This window comes from Sorex araneus, chromosome 1 (assembly GCF_027595985.1).
Source record: "Sorex araneus isolate mSorAra2 chromosome 1, mSorAra2.pri, whole genome shotgun sequence".
Classification (NCBI taxonomy): domain Eukaryota; kingdom Metazoa; phylum Chordata; class Mammalia; order Eulipotyphla; family Soricidae; genus Sorex; species Sorex araneus.
The window spans coordinates 330826427-330847079 of record NC_073302.1 but is presented as its reverse complement, the minus strand read 5'-3'; the positions used below and the strand labels follow the sequence as shown (position 1 = coordinate 330847079).

Genomic DNA, 20653 nt, shown 5'->3' with positions numbered 1-20653 from the left:
CTACACGGAACTGGAGAAGTTCTATAAAGAAGACCACACCTTCTACAAGATCATTGTTGGTGATTTTAATGCCAAGATAGGTCCGAGAAGTTCGCCCGAAGAACTCCACATTGGGACACATGGCCTAGAATGGAACGATCAAGGTGAGAGACTGTCTGAATTCATCTTATCGACCAAGACCACCCATGGTAACTCACAGTTCCAGAAGGCCGAATCTAAACGCTGGACATGGGAGTCTTCCGGTGGACAGTTCCACAACGAAACTGACCACATCATATTCAATCGAAGGTTTTGCCTGACAGATGTCGCTGTTGTCCCAAAATTCCAAACGGGATCAGACCACTGTCTCCTTCGTGCAAAATTCTACTTCACAGAGTGGGGAGAAAAGTCTGCAAAATTTAAGTTTAAGAAGGCAACTCCCAGAATGACCACCAACTGGGAGCTCTTTGGCACTATTGCAGCAACATGGGAAGATGCCGTCCTTGACAACATCGACGAGGAATACGATCGACTGGTTCAGCACCTCCATATCTGTGAGAAGAATGCTGAGAGTGAGAAAGCCACAAACAGATGCCTGTCTTCGGAAACTCTCGAGCTCATTCGTCAATGTGGTTTGGCGCAAGCCTCAGGCAACCACAGGCTGGCGTCCGAGCTCGCAAAGCTGTGCAGAGATGCGATAGGGAAAGACCTCAAAGTGAGAAGAGCAGCAGTGTTGGCCAGTGCAACAGAAGCTGGGAAGAGTATTCACAATGCTCGCCTGTCTTTCGCCAACTACAGGACCAAGATTACGGCCCTCCGATGTCCCGATGGATCTATCACATCTTCCAGAAAGGCAATGGAAAGGATTATTCACGACTTCTACTCAGATCTCTTTGACAGCCATGTCCACCTGCCCACGTACCAAATTCCCGCAGGATGGATATGTCGTTCCCAATGTTCTCCCTTCTGAAATCCGACACGCCATTTCGTTGGAAAAGACGCGAACAGCATCTGGTCCAGACAAGGTCAAACCTGAACACCTGAAGAATCTGCTGCCAGTACTCATCAATACACCGGCCCAACTCCTCACACGCTACCTGTCTGAATGCAAGGTTCCGTCTCAGTGGAAAACCAGTAGGACCGGTCTGTTGTAAAAGAAGAGAGACATCCACGACATCGGCAACTATCGCCCAATCTGCCTGCTGTCTGTCGTCTACAAGTTGTTCACTCGTGTCATCCTGAATAGAATAAACAGAACACTAGACAAGGACAACTATCCGAGCAAGCTGGGTTCTGAAGGGGATTCAGCACGATAGACCATATCCACACAGTGACTAAACTCATTGAAGTTTCGCGAGAGTTCAAGATGCTGCTGTGTCTAACGTTCATCAACTTAAAGAAGGTCTTTGATTCTGTTGAGACTGAGGCAGTCATCGAAGCCCTGGCCAAACAGGGCATCCAAACTCAGTATATAAAAATCCTCTGCGAGCTGTATTGTGGATTCACCACCAGGATCTCACCATTCTACAAGGAAGTGATCATTGACATAAAGAGAGGGGTATGGCAGGGTGATACCATTTCATCAAAACTCTTCAGTGCTGCCCTCGAGAACATCATGCGACGACTGGAATGGGAAGGAATGGGAGTGAAAAAAAGACAGTCGGCAACTACACCACCTTCGCTTTGCTGATGACATCCTTCTCATAACACCAAACATTAGCCAAGTGGCACAAATGTTGGCCGACTTCGACCACAAGTGTGGAAATGTCGGACTGTAGCTGAATCTCACCAAAACAATGTTCATGAAAAACAAACTGGTCCCTGAGGCTCCATTTGCTCTCAATGGAATGAACATCTCCGAATGCAGCAGCTATGTGTACCTGTATCAAGAAATCAACATGAGGAACGACTTGGTGCCAGAACTGCTCAGGAGGAAGAGAGCAGCGTGGAATGCATTCAAGAGCGTTGAAGAAGTGGTTAAGAGAAGGAAGAATCTCCGACTCCGGGCACATCTTTTTGATTCCACCATTCTTCCTGCACTAACATATGCCTCAGAGACCTGGGCCCTACGCAAACAGGATGAGAATGCTATTAGGGTATCCCAAAGAGGAATCGACAAAGCTATGCTGGGAATATCATGTCTCGCTCAAGTGAGAGAAGGAATCTGGAGTTATGACCTCCGTCGACGGTCAAAAATCAGGGATGCTGTCTCGTTTGCCAGGGCATCAAAAATCAGATGGTCCGGTCATGTAATGCAATTCAGAGACAACTGCTGGATTAGAGCTGTTACCGACTGGATTCCACTGGACGTCAGAAGACCTCGTGGCCGCCCACCGACTAGATGGTCAGATTTCTTCGTCAAATCCCTAAATGAACGATTTGAGGCTCTTCCTGTTCCTGGAGTAAGCAGATATCATTGGGCTGCACTAGCACGCGACAGGGACAAATGGAGTCGTTACTAGCGCCTGCTCGAGCAAATCAAAGATCAATGGGACTACAAGTGATACAAGTGAAGATCATGAAGAGAAAGATATTTCTGAGAAGTTTCCAGGTTTGAGGAGCGCGTACACTTAAAGTGAAACAATTCATTCAAATGTATAAGCTGCAGGGAACAAAACATGAAAGTCACAACTTGAATTTGATTTACTCCAGGGAGTTTGGATCAAGTCTATTGCCCATAGATTTATATCACCCAGCTACTCCAGAATAATGACCTAAGGTTTAAGGTTTGGAAAAATTGGGTAATAACTGGGGGGGGGCGGGTAAAGCCTAGAAGCGGGGAAAATATTTTTCTATAAAGCTAAAATTACCTTTCATGTCGTACAACCTGTGGCATATTAGATATGCCAAAAACAGTAGCAATAGGTCTCATTCCTCTGACCCTGAAAGAGCCTCCAATCATTGGGAGAGACGAGTAAGGAGAGGCTGCTAAAATCTCAGGGCTGAGTGTAATAGAGACGTTCCTGGTGCCCACTCGAATAAATCAACGAACAATGGCATGACAGTGATACAGCGAAATGCACCTTCCTAACTATTATTTGAATAGACATCTGGTCCTGCAATCAAATTATTGCCAGAAAGAAAAAATAGAGATCAATTAAGACTAAATATTCACTTTTAATTACTTATAAATAAAAATAAGTATTACACAAATTAAGTTCTCTCATTTAATTACTCTAGTGTGTTTTATAAACTCATGAATATAAACTCATGAATACAGCTGGACTGGAGCAATAGCACAGCGGGTAGGGCATTTGCCTTGCATGCGGCCAACCCGACTTCAATTCCTCCATTCTTCTCAGAGAGCCCGGCAAGCTACCAAGAGTATTTTGCCCGCACAGCAGAGCCTGGCAAGCTACCTGTGGCATATTCTATATGCCAAAAACAGTAGCAACAAGTCTCACAATGGAGATGTCACTGGAGCCCGCTCGAGCAAATTAACAACAGTGCTACAATGTTATGAATACAGCTATATGTACACAGAAACACAGAGATGTATATAAAAATATATTCAAATTCATCTCTCCAACTTCTGCCTCTCTACAACCATAAATTAAAATTAATAATGCTATTGCATAGCAAATATGACTAGGAAGCATTTCACACATCTCTTCCTATGTTCTTTGGCAGCGAAGGGAGGGGTTACTGGGCCTCACTCAACTATACTCAGAGCTTACTCCCAGCTCTGTGCTCACAGATGGCAATTATGCCATCTTATGGCAGTACTAGAGGGACTTATGGCACTTATTATCACACTTATGGCACTTATTATCACACTTATAGCACTTATTATCACACTTATGGCAGTATTGGAGGGACCAGATGTGGTGCTGGGAATCAAACAACAGTTGGCAGGGTACAAGGCAAATACCTTGCCCCCTAAACTACCTCTCTGACCCTTCTTCCGATGTCCTCACCCCATTGTTCATAACATAAATATTATTGAAATCAAACTTTGTTTGCTTGTTTGGGGTTTAGGAAACATACATGGTGGCGGTTGAGGGTCACTTGCAGCGGTACTCAAAAGATCATGTGGCAACAGGGATTGAACTTAGGTTTCAGTGTGCAAAGCATGTGCTCAGCTCTTTGAAATTTCTCTCCAGCCCCTCCAAGTCCTAGCTTTGTAAATAAGAAAACTGAGCTCCTGAGATGCTGATCTGTCCAAGCTCAAACTATAGGTGAGCAAATAATGCAGAACAAATTACAGTTTGTGTTTCACTGGAACTTCCCCTTCTGTTTCATCAAGTGCAAACTCCTACTCCATTTTGGCACTTCCCCTGTTAAAAAATAAGGTTCAGGAGACAGTGCAATAGTATAGCATGTAGGGCACTTGCTTGCATGCAGCAGACCCAAGTTTGATCCCTAGCATCCCATATGGTTCCTGAACACCACCTGGTATAATTCCTGAGTGCAGAGCCAGGAATAATGTGGCCCAAACTGCAGATACCACCACCCCCCCAAAAAAAGAACCAATACGATTCAGTCCCAGAGAGTTAATATAGCAGATAGGGCTCTAGTTTTGTATGTACCTGACCTGGGTTCAATCCCCAGCTCTGCACATGATCCCTTGGACACCACCAGGAATGATTCCTCACTGCAAAGCACCTGAACAGAATAAAAAAAAAACAACCCCAAATTATTTTAAGTTTTTTTAAAGAGATGCTATGTAGGAGATAGTGAGCTTCAGCTTGCTTGTAAGTTATCTGAACTAACATGAATACTTCCGTTTGTCCTTTTACTTTGGACCATATACACTCTTGCGGCATACACTGCTTCAAGACCAGGCCAATGTGGCCAAGTGGATGGCTCTGTGCTAGATGGCAAGGAGCTGGAGTACTATCAAGGCCAGAAAAGGCAAATAAATCTTCTGCTCATGTAATAAAAGTCTTTATTGTCATATATCCTGTGTTTAAAAATAAATTTAAAAGTTATAAGTACAAAATTTACCACCCCATTTGACTGACTCATCTCTGTGTGCAGTGGGAGAGGATACACAAATTACTGATATGTTTGTTTCTCCTGGTTAACCCGTTAGTCAATTCAGAAGCCTAGCCTGAGACCCTGAGAAAGGTAAGGACAAAGAAGTTCTCTCTCCTGCTCTCTTCTGCTCTAGTGTGAAATGTTATACAACAGAACAGCCTCCGACCAAGAACTGTCTTTCTCTCTTTCTTATAAACTCTCTGCTACCCTGTTCATTAACCTGGAGGAGTTAGAATTTGGCCCTTCTAAGTAAATGATGGAACTGTACTGGCCTTAAATATGATCAAGAAAAAAGTTTTTCTAATTCAATTATATTCCTTTGAAGAGTATAAGTAGCAGTCCAGATTAGGCTTGGTTCTATAAAGAAGACATAGCAGTTTAGTTAATGCACAGCTCAAAATGCTTCAAAACAGGGATTTTACTTTGTCATGGATTTTATTTAGATTTTCAATACAGAAATAGAGAAAATAACTTTTCCAGCCAAGTGATTGATGAAGGAGGTCATTCGCATTAATTGAGTGTCTAATTTTGTATCTATCAAGCTTATGTTAGCCCATCAAAAAGAGTTTTGATTTGCCTACAAAGAAAAACTATTTGTCTAAAAAGAAAAAACCCTTTCTAATATTATTAAAGGCTCTTAGACATTCTGATGGATTTTTGTGGGAGTTGGGGAGGTATAGAGACAGTTAAATGATTTTGTCGGGTTGCTATTGCCACTGATTTTCATAATCTTTGTCAGTGTCTTCCTATTAGCAGAGATCTCATGCAAACTCTATGTATTCAACTCAGAAAAATGAAAATAGAAATAAGCACTAGGTACCTATATCAAAGTCTAAGAATTTATGAGCAAGCTTAAGAATTTTTTCAAAAGTAGTGTTTTCATCAAGTGCTTTGCAGCTCAAACAAAATTTAGGAAGATATATTTAGATACCAAGATTGTCTCAATTTTTTAAAAGGTACAAACCAGACAATAAGTCAGTCTTAATGAAATTAACCTCAAGGAGATTAAAAGATAATTAAAAAAATGTTTTTAAAACAACAAACTCCTTCTGGGCTTTGTGTCCTAAGAATGAAAAGAATTTTTCCCTTATCTTGACCTTCCACTAAAGTTTATTATCAGGAAAATAACATGTCAGTTGAGCCTTTAGTCAGAAATCCTTTAGATTCACAACATGCTGCCTTCTGCCTCAGAAAACCAGCCCAAAGAAAGTTTGTAGACTCTGCTGATGCCTACTGATCCGCATCATGTCCTTTCTAAATGAGATGTCCCTGTTATTTCCCCATAGAAAACACTTCACGTGACCATTCGAGTTAGGGTGGTTCTCCAGGTCCTCAAGTCTTAAATTGCACTATGACACCATACGGAGTCATGTAGCTGAGTAAGTGGTGGGGCACATGTAAAATAAATTTTCTTAGGACTTAGTAGCAATAAATATTTCATTTCTATACCTGTTTTCTATACCTATATATCAGGGGTCACCTAAAAAATTCTCAAGTGAATAAGGGATGGTGAGTGAAAAAATTTAACAATTCCTGCCCTCAGAGGTGAGTCTGCCATCTTTGCCACCTGAGGTCTTGCTACTAATCACCATCCTGTGTCTTGATTGATTGCCTCCTTCAAGTGGCAGTGGACTCAGATCTATCAGCATGCCCCTATCTTTGTCTCACGTGGAGGATCTGCTTATTATGACAGACACTATTTAAAAGCAAACATGCTTGTTTTTCTTTCATTCCCCTTCCCACTCTGCAAAATACTAGCCCACCAACATTAAGAACTATCCATTTGCTCTATGACCTGTTTTTTGTTTTTTCTCCTTCTCCTCCTCCTGTTTGAACCCGGGAATAACACATGTGAAGCACAAACATGCTGCCTTCACTGAGCTCTATCACTAAGCCACATTCCTGAGCTGGTCCTGTGGGTATTTCATTAAGGCAGAGTTCAAAGATAGTAGAAGTAAGTTCATCATTTACACCCAAGGCGAGGGGGAGCGTTTCCTAAAGTTCCTTTGCATTATCTTAAGACTGAGAGGCTCAAGTCTGGGCAGCCTGTGCAGTCAACTGAAACCTCAGCCTTCAAATGCTTCAGGATTAAGAAATTGAAATTTAAGGACAACCAGCCACAAACAGCCAATAGGCTTTTCTGAATTCGGCCACTCCTTAAGCAATAGGTGGCAAAGTAACTTCCTCCTGGCCCTTGTTTCTACACCTTCTACTTTAATTCATTTAAAATGTTATGTTTTCTAGAATTCCTCTTGAGCTATGTGTTAGGGATCTTGTTAATGCTGTTCAACTGCTGGTTCTGAGACAGCAATACCAGCCTCTAACCCCTGCAGTGCCCAGGGAAGGGTATCCTTCAGTCCAGAGGCTGGGCATAGAGAAAGATTCCTCAATATGTAGCAGGAAAAGGGAGGAATGTGAGGATCTGGCCCAGGACAGACCACAGGAATCTATTTAGCTTTCTTAAGACTCTTTTTACAGGAGCCCGCATTCTAGAACAATTTGTCTATCTGTCCCTGAGCAAGGAATTTGGATACAGGCACCCTGGGTCGCAAGAAGGGTGGTGGTCAGACCAGATAACCAGATCCATATCACACGACCCATATCACAAGACCCAGGACTGCCCCCAGAACCGGGACATTCCTGAATATTGGCGAGAATACTGATCTCTAAAGCCATAAGCTAAGGAGTGAAGTCCTTTTAAATGGATTGGTTAAGAAAGTTTGTAATATTACAAATCTATTGGCTGTGAAATGCGCGGGCTCTGCTGTAATGGTTGGGGAAGGCCTACCTATATAAGATCTCCTGTGGGGAAGCTCGGGGTCTTTGCCCAACCTGCTGGGCCTGCGTGTCCACATAGGCGGCTGGACCCTGGCTAGCCAGTCTTACAATAAACCCTGCTTGCTGTTTGCAGTCTCTGGAGTCTCTTTGTCGTTATAGGGAGATCTCAATCCGCGCCCTAACACTATGAGAGATAAACTTTTAAAAACATATTGTTTCATCAATTTTAGTACAAATTGGCTGGCCACTTTGTTTAGCAAGAGTTCGGGAGAAAGCAGGGCCAGTGGCTCTGCCACCAATGCACAGGGCTTTCTTGTGGACACGTTGCCTTTGTTTAAGTCCTTTAGATTCTGTGCCTGACCAGCACTGATCCCAAAGAGACGGCTTGGGGCAGGTTCATAGAGGGGAAAGATCTGAGTGCTGACATATTCCTGCCACTTCCTATTAAAAATGAGTATTCCCTGGCCCAGAGGAATAGAGCTGTGACTTAGAATGTCTTCCAGCAATTTCTGGCCCGAAACACAGTCAGGTGTGTGTGAGCACTGCAAAAATAGGGGGTGCAATTCGCAGTGAGCACCACAGCTACAAAGACAAATAAGTGTCAGGGCCTGAAAGTGTGACCCCCACAACCACAACTTGTGTGTCTTAACTAAGGGAGGGAGGGAATCAATACTAACCTGTTTTGGGGGGGCGGGGGTTACACCCAGCGATGCACAGAGGTTACTCTTGGCTTTGCATTCAGGAATTACTCCTGGAGGTGCTCAGGGGACCATATGGGATGCTGGGAATCAAACTGGGGTCGGCCGAGTGCAAGACAAACGCCCTACCCGCTGTAGGGCGGGTAGGTACCTACCTACTGTTTTGAAGATAAAATTAACCGCAGATGTAAAGATGACCTGCCATGAGAATCTATCAGTGCGCAGGCATGGAGGGACACACACACACACACACACACACACACACACACACACACACACACAATCTCCCCATAAAAAAATAAAAGCCTCAAGGTCCTCTTTTTGTTTCAATGTTGTCATTAATGGAAAAGCACTTCCCTCGGCCTCTATAGCAATTTCCCCTCAACAATAAAAGCAGCAGGACACACCCCAGGCCCTCTCTTTGTCGGCGATGATAGCTTTCCTCCCTCATTTTACTTCCCAAGCCTGCATCTTGCTGCTTAACTTGATTGATAAATACTTCATTTACAACCCAAAAGGTTAAAGGTGGCGGTTGGGGGAGGGTTATGAAGCACATTTAAATAAGTGGTTCCTAGCGAGCTCTCTGAGGAGCAGAGAAACCAATTCTACTAATCCTGCTATCCTAGTTCCCTGGGGTCTCGCCTCCATCTCCTCCGTACCCCAGACAGGAAGCCAAATCTTGCATTGAAACTTGCCGGGTTTCCCTCCGGAGAAAGGATCTACCTAGAGAGCATTTTAGATTTGCAACGATGCCCCAAACGCTAAACTTTAAGACCCACTTCCGGGAGGTGAAAACGCGGAAATGCAATCCACAAAATCAGAAAACATGAAAGGAACCTGATGCTCCCCTAGCTCAAACCAAATCTCCCCGCTGCGCCGCTCAAGCGGGATTAAGGCTATTCATCCAGCGGAAAGATGAGCTTCCTGTGGCTTCCCGGGAGGCCGCCGCTCTCTCCCGAGAATCCGCCGGCGTTTCTGGCTGGTGGAGGAAGTGTCTTTCCCTGAAAGCGGTGAGAAGTATACCTGGAATAAGAAAGAAGCCTCCCAGCATTGTTTGTCTGCAGTGGGGTAGAAACAGGGTTTAAAAATAATTTTAAAATGAAATTTAGAAAATCATCCAGAAGGGCATAATTACCTTCATTCAGCTTTGGAAGTGACCAGCTGAAACGAAAGGAGACTTTTAAATAACGTTTGGGGAGGTAGATACTTCAAAGGAGCAGAGCTCACGGCTGGCTTACAGTAGCACCCAAAACTACAGGGAAGAGGCCCCCAAACATTTTAACCAGGAGTAGCCGCCAAGCACTTCCGGATGTGGCTCCCAAAATAAATTAAATTAAGATACTGTTTTAATTGCAGTATAACAAAGAAATTAGTAAAGTACACATACGATATGTCTTTGTCTTTTAATTACCACAGATGTGTGACGTTGCTCAGCAGTATAATATGTTCTTTACCATGTATAAGGCCATGGGTTCCATTCCAAGCACCCCCAAAACAAACAAAACCCCAAAAAGCACATCTAGTACAAATTGTCACAAAATGAAGATAGCTGCCTGACCACCTAGGTCAATGGGTTTAAAACAAACTTTGCTCCTGATCACTGATAACAAGATGGGTTTTTGCCTAAAGGCTAGCATTATTAATATGAATCCCAATAATATATATATGCTCTTTGGATATTCCTTTTCATTCAGTGACTTTTTAAACTTTTGCTCTAAGATGCTCTTTATCTTTTCTGATTTGAAAACAATTATTTGTACATTTTGGCTATTAGTCATTTGCCAGTTACATGTGTTACAAATATTTTCTCCACAAAGTGAGTTGCCCTTCCTTAGTATAAATACTTTATAGCACAGCGGGTAGGGTGTTTGCCTTACATGCGGCCGACCCGGGTGGGTTCAATTCCTCCGTCCTTCTCAGAGAGCCCAGCAAGCTACCAGTGGCATATTCCATATGCCAAAAACAGTAACAACAAGTCTCACAATGGAGATGTTATTGGTGCCTGCTCGAGCAAATCGATGAACAACGGGACAACAGTGACAGTGCTACAGTACATGATTAATATTTGGTTTGTGTTCTGGTTTAAAAATCTCTTTTTACTCCAAAGTCATAAGAATCTTTTTGTTGCATTCTATTAAATGAATTGAGTTGGAACTTAACTTCTTAAAAAAAAATTTTGGTATTGAGACCACATTTTGCAGTGCTCAGGGCTAACTTCTTGCTCTGAGCTCAGAGATTACTCCTGTCAGGATCAGAGGGCCATATGGGATGCCTGAGATCAAATTCAGGTTCACTGCAAGTAAGGCAAGGCTGTACTATATCTCTGGTCCCTCATCACTTACTTATAAGAACATAGGGGCTAGAGAAATGTTACTGCAGGTAACACATGCTTGCCTTACATATGACAATTCTGGGTTTGATCCCCAGTATCACCAAAGGTGATCCTGCTGTGTGCACATCCAGGAATAAGCATTGAGTACCTCTAGGGGTAGCCCCCAAACAAAAATAAAGACAGTCTAGCTGGATTTGATTTTTATGAGTATGCGGTAGTAATCAAATTTAAATTTATCTATATGGACAATTGACCCAGTACTATTTATTGATTGAAAAGACCATCATTTCCCTTTTGTTCTATAATGCTCCTTTGTCCTGAATCTAATGTCCATTTATATATGGTTCTTTGGGGACTGTGTTCATCAATTTGGACTATTCATCTGTCCTAACTTCAATTACAAGCTGTATTAATTGCTGAAACTAAATAAAAGCTTAGTATCAGTTATATAAGTTTTCCAACTTCCTCTTCCAACATTCTCTCTGCTATTCTTTGAATTTATACATAAATTTTAGAATAAATTTTAGCCTCTTCTTTTGCCAATACTCTCATATGCAAAAAGCTTACTGGGATCACACTGAATTTTGACAGTTCAGGCAGAATTTATACAGATGAGTGTGTATTAGATAGATAGATAGATAGATAGATAGATAGATAGATAGATAGATAGATAGATAGATAGATAGATAGTTTGAGGGCAATATCCAGTGATGCTCAGAGCTCAGAGCTTACTCCTGGCTCTGTGCTCAGGGATCACTGCTGGTGTGGCTTGGGGGACCATATGCATTGCTTGGGATTGAACCCAGGTCAGCAGTGTGCAAGGCAAGCACCTCACCCATTCTATAGTTTCTTTGGTCTCATCTTTATAATATTTGGTCTTCCTTATTTTTATTTGGGTTTTCTTAAATTTCCTTGATTTTTCTAAGAAATGCTGTATAACTTTATTTTTTTCTTTCATTTAATCCTAAGTGGATGATTTTTAAATTAGTCTAAATGGTTATGTTCTGTTATTGCTGTTTATTGAGAGTTAAACTTTTGATTTTGATTTGGGGGCCACACCTAACTGTGCTCAGGGCTTACTCGTCAGCTGCATGCAAGGCAAATGTCATACCTGTTGTATTGTCTGTCTCTCTAGCCCTCGATGGTTGTGAGGGAAGGAAGGTGAGACAGAGAAGCAGGGTTGGGATGAGCACTTTGGATCACTCCTGTGGGCTCAAGGCACAGAGACGATCCCTAGTTGTCTGACAGGCAGATGGATAGTAGTCCAGGAAATCCAGAGCTCAAGAAAGGATGTGGTTGGGACAGGGCCCCGGTTCTGCAGTGGCTGTGAGGAATGTACTCAGGAAGCCATTTGCTCTCTTGAGAAGTTAGTCAGCCTAAGGACGGACATTCTCCCTGATCACTGAGCACCACGAATATAAAAATAAGGAAATGTAGTTAATGCACATTGGAGCTTGAGCTGACCTGGCAAAAATAAAGTGCCTGAGGCCCATCAAGAGGGAACTGACATACACATCTAGTTCCAATCAATGATGACTTCTCAGTCACACAAAATAAATGCTATCTCACATACAATGTTCTGATTTGAGAGGCAATACAGCTCTTCCATGGGCAAGAGAATGAGCTCTTGAACAAGATGTTTTAGGATTATAGCACCTTTGAAAAAGATTTTTTAGCACTAGTCCCTGCTACCCCACTCCTATGGCTTCAGTACCAAGTGTGCCCACCACACCCCACCCCATTCCCAAAACAATTATAACAATTTATCCTCCACAGAAATCTCATAGACTAAAGAATTTGGTTTATAAGAAAATTTATATGATTCTTTTGTATGCTTTTTTAAAAATTTATTCATTTTTTTACCCCATGGTGATTTTGCAGTGGGTAACTGATGATGTTCAGTGATCTAGGTTTGCAGTTACAGATGTCAGAGGAATGTGGCCCAGATAATCCACAGAACAAGCAAATCTCAGTGAGGCCAATGTGGAAATTAGGCTTGCTACTGTGAAATGTATAACTACCGTGAAATACCTTGAACACATTTCAGGAAGTACAAGTGAACTCCCAGCTCAAAGCATCAGATCTCTGGCCTTGATTCTACTTGTAGGAAGTAAATAAGAGCAGGTTATTAATAGCAAGGACTGGGGGCAAAAATAGAGCAAGGTGCTAATGCAGCTCCCTGAACCTTTCTTCTACCGCCTTCTTGGTTTTTGTTACTTGTCTGTCCTTACCATTTGTGTCAGAGTTTTAAAAAGAGCTTGTTATAAAGTATTCTTTATGCATTTCAAAGTCCTTCAAGCAGTGGGAGTGAAGTGGTATGGTGAAATGGAGAAAACCGGGAAGGCACAGGAAGACATGTTTTCACTGCTGACCTGGTAATGCACTGTCTCTGATTTCTAAAGTCTCTGAATCTTGTTTTCCTCTGGAACAGAATGAACAAAAGCTGATTCACTTCATAGAATTGTTATTAATATAAGAATGACTTCATGCATGACTACATGTAAATGAAAACACAGGACACAGTCATGAGTGATGATCTCTCCATCCCATAACCTAGCTGTAACAGAAATGGGCAAATACTATATCTCTCCTCAGCATTCTACCTACTAACAGAATTCTAATTTTGTTGGCAATTTGTTGTGCTCAGGGAAACGACTTTTTCTCCTAATCTTCCTTGCAGATATGAGATGTCCTAGAAATACATGCTTTATAAATGTGGATATTATATCTTCTGCTTCCTTCCTTTCTTCTTTCTTCTGCCTAGAATGTAGCTGTGATGTTAAGAACTGCAGAAAATGGCCAGAGCAATAGTAGAGTGGGTAGGATGCTTGGCTTGCTCATGGCTGACCAGGTTTGATCCCCCGTACAATGGTCCTCTGAGCCCTGCCAGGAATGATCCCTGAATGCAGAGCTAGGAATAAGTCCTGCACTCTACTGGGTGTGGCCCAAAAAATAAAACAAAAGAAAAAATAAAGAACTCCAGAGACATCCTGGAATCACGAGGAAAAAACCAAAAGATTGTTAAGACCTGCCCTGATATCCTTGGGATGTCACAATTACCAGCTTTGCCCAGATTTCCTGGCCCATAAGGAATCAAAATAAACATGCTTATGGAGTTTAGGCATGGTAAGTATTAACTCCTAGCTCCCCAGGTAAAGGTCCCTCATTATTAGCATTTGTTATTTTTTGTGGTATAAGTTCTCCCACCATGGCTTTAAGCTATCAGTGTAATGTCACCGAGGGCAATGATGAGAAGAGATGCATAAACAAACACACCCACTAGATAATATTCTATCCATAGATAAAATAATCTCAAGAGCACAAAGGACAGAGTGCAGTAAAATAATTAGGAAGTGATATGTCTTGAATATTTTTACTTTTGTTTGTAATAAGATTAATCGATATGTACCCTTATACCACTTCATTTTAGCAGTAGTTGTCTTTTATAACTGACATAAGATTCCTGAAACTCTAATAATCAGTTTTGTGAAGCCTGGGTGCCTTCAGTTGAACACACTATGGGTTTAACTAAGCATTAGTTAGTTAATCCTAGCAGACACAATCATAATGCATTGAACAAGGTTTTTCTCCACCTTTTATCAATATGACCCTCTATGTCACCTTGATTAGTGGATCTTCGCCCATCCATCCATGGACCAACACTAGTTAGCAGGTGTCAAAAGGCTGAAAACCACTGGTTTACCACCTTGGCTATAACTGCCAAATCTTTTCTGTGAATTCCATGCCTGTGACTTGCATATTCCATGTTCAATTGCTATACTCCCTTATCCTTGAAGATGAGTGGTGCCGTCTATTGTTTCTAACTAACAGAGTATGGCAAAGGTGATTGGCTAAAATTCTTATTGGGATATACATATACGAAACTCCATTGTGATAGAGTACTAGAGAGACTCTCCCTGCTGTCTTGATGAAATGAGGAGCTGTGATTAGGAAGTCTAAGAGTCAAAGAATAGCTGGTAGGCTCTGGGATCTAAGACTCTATCCCATATCCAGGAAAAGTGAAGGAGAAGTCATACAGCCACTGGAAAACAACTTTTATCAACCTTGAAAAGCTCAAAGTTTGCCTCCAGTCAAACCTAGAGATAAGAATGCAACCTATTTGAATATCCTGACACACACCCTCAAATATATGATCACCTAATCTTTGATGAGGGAGCAAGAAATGTGAAGTGGAGCAAGGAAGGCCTCTTCAACAAATGGTGCTAGCAAAATTGGACAACTACATGCAAAAAATTGGGCCTAGATCTCTACCTAACACCATGTACAAAAGTCAGGTCAAAATGGATTAAAGATATCAACATCACCAGAATCCACAATGTACATGGAAGACAAGGTTAGCAAAACCCTCCACGACATTGAAGCTAAAGGTATCTTCAAAGATGACACGACACTGGCCAAGTAAATGAAAACAGAGATAAACAAATGGGACAATCTTAAACTAAGAAGCTTCTGCACCTCAAAAGAAACAGTGACCAAAATACAAAGACAGTCTACAGGATGGTAAAAGATATTCACCCAATACCCATTCTGATAAGGGGTTTATATCAAAGATATACAGAGCACTGGTTGGTTGAACTCTACAAGAAAAAAACATCCAACCCCAGCAGAAAATGGGAGGTGGAAATGAACAGAAATTTTTTCAAATAAGAAATCCAATGGCTAAAAGACACTGAGAAAATGCTCTACATCACTAATAAACAGGGATATGCAGATTAAAACAACAATGAGATATCATTTCACACCACAGAGACTGACCCACATCCAAAAGAACAAAAGCAACCAGTGTTGGCGCAGATGTGGGGAGAAAGGGATTCTCCTTCACTGATGGTGGGAATGCTGACTGGTTCAGCCCTTTTGGAAAACAACATGAACAATTCTCAAAAAAAATTAGAAATTGAGATCCCATGTGACCCAGTAATACCACTTCTGGGAATATATCCCAGAGAGGCAAAAAGGTATAGTAGAAATGATATCTGCATTTGTATGTTCATTGCAGCACTGTTTACAATAGCCAAATTCTGGAAAAAAAAACAGAGTGCCCCAAAACAGATAACTGGTTAAAGAAACTTTGGTACATCTACACAATGAAATACTATGCAGCCGTTAGAATAGATGAAGCCATACAATTTGCATATAAGTGGATCAACATGGAAAGTATCATATTAAGTGAAATGAGTCAGAAAGAGAGAGACAGACATAGAAAGATGCACTCATCTGTGGAATATAAAGTAACAGAATGGGAGACTGACACTCAAGAGTAGTAGAGACAAGGACCAGGAGGTCTGCCCTATAGCTTAATAACTGGCCTCACATACTGGGGGAAAGGCAGTTCAGATTGAGAAGGGAACACCAAGTAGAGGGTGTTGGGAGGACCCACTTGGGTTGAAAGTAGACTATAGACTGAACATGATGGCCACTCTATACCTCTTTTGCAAACTACAACACCCAAAAGGAGAACAAACAAAAGGGAATGCCCTGCCGCAGAGGCAGTGTGGGGTGGTGGGTGATGCGATGGGGGTGGCAACGGGGATACTGAGATCATTGGTGGAGGAGAATGGGAACTGGTGGAGGGATGGATAAACAATCACTGTATGACTGAAATGCAAACATGAAAGTTCATAAGTTTGTAACTGTACCTCACGGTGATTCACTAATAACAATTTTTTTAAAAAAATGCAACCTATGGACCACAATGATAGCACAGGGTCTAAGCCTCTTGCCTTACACACAACTAACCAGATTTCCAACATTGCATCTGGTTTCGCAGACAATGCTAGGTGTGATCCCTAAGCACAGAGCCAGGAGTAGTTCCTGAGTACCACTGGGTGTGCACCCCATCAACACCACCACACAAAAGAAAGAATGAAACCTAGACACAGCTCATTTCAGTGATTGTAGACATAGTGAGGTAATGAAGATTTTTTTTAAGTAATCCATTTGTGGTACCTTACCATGCACAGCAGAAAACTACTACAGTGCCCTTGTCATTGTTCCTCCAAAATGCGTCCTATTATCTCTTCAACTTTATACGATGAAATTCAGCACAATTTTCTAATTTGGCAGTATGGAATTCAAAAAGCCTAAGAGATTTTTCTATCAGTCACTTTTCCCTTTATAACCTGTCCTGTTCATTGTTAGTAATTTGCATGAGATGTGGCTCAGATATGTACGTCACATGAAGCAAAGAAGAATAGCTACCTTTTTAAAGTCCCAGAACAAATGCAAATAATGCAGAACAAAACAGCAGAAAAAGTATCTAACAGATCTGATCAGAATAAACATAGCAAGGAAATTAAGAACAGTCTACAATTGTCCTGAGTTAGTTGGCAACATGGTCATTGATAGTCTCAAAAGAATTGATCACAAATATTGCAAACCACAGTGCCCAAAAGGAAAGAGAGAGAGAGAGACAGACAGACAGACAGAGACAGACAGAGACAAAGACAGAGAGACAGATACAGAGACAGAAACACAGAAGAAAAGAGCCTGCCAAAGAGGCAGGCAGGGGTGGGAGTGGTGGTTATGGGAGGGAACCTGGGGACACCAGTGCTGGGAAATGTACACAGGCGGAGGAAGGGATGTTGGAATACTGTGTGACTGAAATCCAATCATGAATGACTTTTAAAAAAATATAAAGGGCATAAAAGATACGAAAGAAAGAAAGAAAGAAAGAAAGAAAGAAAGAAAGAAAGAAAGAAAGAAAGAAAGAAAGAAAGAAAGAAAGAAAGAAAGAAAGAAAGAAAGAAAGAAAGAAAGAAAGAAAGAAAGAAAGAAAGAAAGAAAGAAAGAAGGAAGGAAGGAAAGAAAAAGAAAAGAAAGAGTTGGTCACAAAGAAGTAAATAATCAGAAACCCTGTGCAAGAAACACACAGAAATCTCAGACCCGAGCAACTTGCAGCAGAGATGCCCGGGAACTTTGCAATAGGTCTTCTCTGCTGGTCTGCTTCAGACGGGGGCAGGTGCTGTCCCACCATCTATCTGCCTTCTAAGAGCTCCAGTGGTCTCCATTTTCTAGAAGCCAGCAAGAAGCACCAGCTCCCACGTGGCCACGATCCAGAGACACACACAGGAATCTCAGACCCGAGCAACCTGTGGCAGCAATTTCTTCAGACCCTAATTATTAAAATCTTAGAATTCCTAAAGCAAAAGCAGCCGCATGGCATTATGTTATATCCATAACAAGCAATACAAAACACATTGTCTAGCCATTGTATTTTTGGCAGATATGACGGGAGGTAGGACTAGTCTCAAAATATCGAAGGTAACTAAAGTAGAGAAAGAATACCTTGAAAATTGTCTGCCACACAGGCAGGGGATGTATGGAATGGCGGAGGGGCGGGGGGGGGGAATACTGGGGATTTTGGTGGTGGAAAATGTGCACTGGTGAAGGAATGGGTATTGGGTGACCGTATGATCAAAGTTCAAACATTAAATTTTTGTTACTGTACAGTGAATTAATAAAAAATAAAGTTTTAAAAAAAAGAAATCCTGTGCAATGTTTTACCACACATCACCAAACAATTAAGCAATGGACACACTCTTGACACTACTTACCTGAAAACGAGTATAAGAATGCAGAGGTTAATTTAAGGCTCAGTTCCATAAAACTATATACCCCAATCCCACTTCAGATGCTAGTAAATTCAGGTTGTTTCCTAAGGTTATAGATCAAAGGTACCTAGAATCTCCTTCCTGGGTTAAATGAATTTGATAGAATAACTGAGAAAACTCAGAGAAACGTGTGACTTAAAAGATTGCTGGTTTACTATTAAAAGATACAGCTCAGGAATAGTCAGAGAGCTCTGGGGAAGGTATACAGGAAGGAATGCGTAGCTTCTGTTTTCTGACCAAACTCCCTCTCCAAATCTGGTATTCACTAGCTTGCAAGCTCTTTGACAGCCTATCCCCATCCTTTTGAACTTTTGTCACTTAGATATAATTGATTAGATTATTGGTGACTGGAAAACTTTAGTGTTTTTCCCTTGGGAGAAGTGGGAGTGGGGGAGTAAAAATTGAAACCACTCAAATAACAAGGTCAGTTCCCAAGGCAATCACTCAATACTATGAAGCAAAGAGATTTCCAAAAGCCACTTCATTAGCATAAGCTCAAAAAAGGACCTCTTACAAATAATTAAAGACATTCCTACAGCTCTAGAAATTCCAAGGGTCTGAGGAACATTGTCCCAGGAATGATAACAAAACCCAAATATTAGAGAAATATATTTTTTTATTATTCTACTATTTCTTATTATTCTCCAGGCACATCTTTTCAACTCCACCATTCTTCCTGCACTAACATACGTCTCAGAGACCTGGGCTCTATGAAAACAGGATGAGAATGCTATTCAGGTATCTCAAAGAGGAATCGAAAGAGCTATGCTTGGAATATCACATTTCACTCAAGTGAGAGAAGGAATCCAGAGTTCCGACCTCCATCAATGATCAAGAATCAGGGACGCTGTCTCGTTCGCCAAGGCATTGGAAATCCGATGGGCCAGACACGTAATGTGATTTAGAGACAACCACTGGACTAGAGCTGTTACCGACTGGATTCCACCGGACGTCAAAAGACCGAATGGCCGCCCACCTATGAGATGGTCAGACTTCTTCATCAAAACCCTGAACAAACGGTTTGAGGCTCTTCGTGTTCCTGGAGCGAGCAGATACCATTGGGCTACACTATCACACAACAGGGATGAATGGAGATGTTACTGGCGCCCACTCAAGCAAATCGAAGATCAACGGGATAACAAGTGATACAAGTGATATTCTACCACCCATCAGTGTATATATTGAAGAAATATACAGGTCAGTATGATTTCTGAAATAGTTGAATTTATCATCATCTAAGGTACCATCTATGAATATGATTCAATGTTGGAGAGTATATTTGTCCAAAGACACAGTAAATTCTTTTTTCTTTTTTTAAAAATTTATTTATTTATTTATTTTTATTGAATCACCATGTGGAAAGTTACAAAGTACTCAGGCTTATATCTCAGTTATACAACATTCAAACACCCATCCCTTCACCAGTGCCCATATTCCACCACCAAAAACCCCAGTATACCTCCTGCCCCCGCCCCCAACCCCAACTGCATAAATGATGAATTTCACTTCATTTTCTCTTTACCTTGATTACATTCCATATTTCAACACAAAACTCACTATTGTTGTTGGAGTTTTCCCCCAAGAAGGACAGCCCCACTACCAAGGAAGCATTTGATAATTAGTTTTCCATTGCTTAGAATGAAGAGATATGTAGCCCCACTGCTCCAAGTACATAACTCTTTTTTTTCCTTTTTTTTCCCCCTCCTCCCCCTTCCTGCACCTCATAGTATGGTGGATGCCACGCCGCATTTCTCCCCAAAAATGGGAAACAACCAGGAAAGAGGGATATTTCCTCTTCTTGGATGGTGAGACACAGTAAATTCTAATTGTGATCTTTAGAGAATCCAACTTGAAGATGTGGGATCACTTTGGGCGTGTGTGGACTTTGTGATGTGGTCTGATTTTCCAGTGACCATCCACACCTACATTATCATCACCCTCCTGCCTTAGACTAGTCAGTGTAATATAGTTCATTGTGTCAATTACCTACTGCTGCATAACAAACACTCCTGGCCCATTGATAGAGATACTTCCTTGCAAATAACTCTTCCTTGAGAATTTGATCCCTGGCATCACCTCACATGCCCTAGTATGATACTAGAGATGCTACTGTTTGGGATCCCCAGTGCCTCAAGTAAGTGTGTAATCTCTAGTGTACTGCTACCAAGTATGCACAAGTACTACAACCCAAAAGTATGACCTTGCATCTAAATGTGTGAGAACCTCATGCCATCACAGAAACAGGAGAACAACAA

At 41.6% G+C, this 20653-nt stretch overlaps 1 pseudogene; it reads left to right on the top strand.

Annotated features, from left to right (window-relative positions):
- The first annotated feature begins 406 nt into the window (after positions 1–406).
- LOC129402293 (uncharacterized) lies at positions 407–19544 on the top strand (annotated as a pseudogene).
- The last annotated feature ends 1109 nt before the right edge of the window (positions 19545–20653 follow it).